Source organism: Sceloporus undulatus, unplaced genomic scaffold, assembly GCF_019175285.1.
Source record: "Sceloporus undulatus isolate JIND9_A2432 ecotype Alabama unplaced genomic scaffold, SceUnd_v1.1 scaffold_19529, whole genome shotgun sequence".
Taxonomy (NCBI): Eukaryota; Metazoa; Chordata; class Lepidosauria; order Squamata; family Phrynosomatidae; genus Sceloporus; species Sceloporus undulatus.
Window position 1 is genome coordinate 1 of NW_024822444.1, and position 1,753 is coordinate 1,753.

Genomic DNA, 1,753 nt, shown 5'->3' on the forward strand with positions numbered 1-1,753 from the left:
AAAAAATTCCTTTACATTGTGATAGTCTAAATTGCACTCTTTTACTAATGTGAAAGAGCGATTTGAGGTTACAGATATTTTATTTGATTAACATAAGCTATAAAATATATTTCTTGGTTCCTATCATAGACTCAAACATCATCAGATGAAGAAGAAAGTAGTAGTTGTGGTGAAGAAGTGGACTATGATGAAAAAGAAATAGAAAAGGATGAGGGAAATGAACAAGAGGCAGTAGATCAGAATACTAATCAAGCAGCTCAAAATGAGGGGAGGAGCAGCGAATCAATAAAGAGTAAAAAAGAAAATCAGGTTGCTACAGAAACTATAGAAGTAAGCTATTTGCAAAGTTATTTATACCCAATTATCTACTGTAGTGTGAGGCACATGCTAGAACAGTGATGGCAAACATTTTAGAGACTGAGTGCCCAAACTGCAACCCAAAACCCACTTATTTATCGCAAAGTGCCATGTCCCTCTGACTTTCTAGTAACAAACTCTGGCAAACTCTGTGCTGAGATGATGGCATGTGTGCCTACAGAGAGGGCTCTGAGTGCCACTTCTGACACTTGTGCCATAGGTTTGCCATCACTGTGCTAGAATATATTTTTATGTTATGTTTATGGCCTTATTTCTCAGATTTCTCTGTCAATTAAGCCCTTAACAATTGTTTACACTGTTAAATTCTGGACTGCAGGACATAACCAATGTGGAGGTTTGATTTGAGTTTGGAAACCTTCATTCATTCTATTGAACATGTTAAAATTTCTTTCTTCAATGATACGCCAGGATCAGAAATCATCAGATGAGGAAGAGATTGGTGGTGGTGATGGTGATGAAGAAGAAGATTGTAACAGTGAAACTAATCATATAACTTTAAAACTATGCATGTTAATTTTAGTATTCAATAAAATTCTCAAGGTTTTTTCCCCCTTGAAAGTAAGAATTTCTATTCAATATGTTTTCTTTTTCTGTGAGATAAGGGTTGACCGACAGTGTAATAATTTGGAAGCCTGTAGCAGAATCTTGGATTCAATGCCTGTTTAAGTCCTTGGTTAAGAAATTTTGTAGTGTATATATTTCACAGTTCCACCAATCCTAATTGAAGCACATTTACTTCCCCCCCCTCAAATAAATTCCTTTACATTGTGACATTCTAAATTGCACTCTTTTACTAACGTGAAAGAGTGATTTGGGGTTACAAATGTTTTATTTGATTAACATAAGCTATAAAATATATTTCTTGGTTCCTATCATAGGATCAAACATCATCAGATGAAGAAGAGAGTAGTAGTGGAGGTGAAGAAGTGGACTATGTTGAAAAAGAAATAGAAAATGATGAGGGAGATGAACAAGAGGCAGTAGATCAGAATGCTAATCAAGCAGCTCAAAATGAGGGGAGGAGCAGCGAATCAATAAAGAATGAAAAAGAAAATCAGGTGGCTACAGAAACTGTAGAGGTAAGCTATTTGCAAAGTTATTTATACCCAATTATCCATTGTAGTGTGAGGCACATGCTAGAATATATTTTTATGTTATATGTATGGCCTTAGTTCTCAGATTTCTCCGTCAATTAAGCCCTTAACAGTTGTTTACACTGTTAAATTCTGGACTGTAAAACAAAAACCAAAGTGGAGGTTTGATTTGAGTCTGGAAACCTTTATTCATTCTGTTGAACATGTTAAAATTTCTTTCTCCAATGATACCCCAGGATCAGAAATCATCAGATGAGGATGAGATTGGTGGTGGTGATGGT

General features: G+C 35.4%; 1 long non-coding RNA gene across 1 annotated transcript; it reads left to right on the forward strand.

Moving 5' to 3' along the window:
- Nucleotides 1-36: 36 nt before the first annotated feature.
- Nucleotides 37-1,753, forward strand: LOC121918611. Its single transcript, XR_006101270.1, has 3 exons — nt 37-330; nt 1,257-1,457; nt 1,709-1,753. It is a non-coding gene; the product is annotated as an uncharacterized LOC121918611 (long non-coding RNA).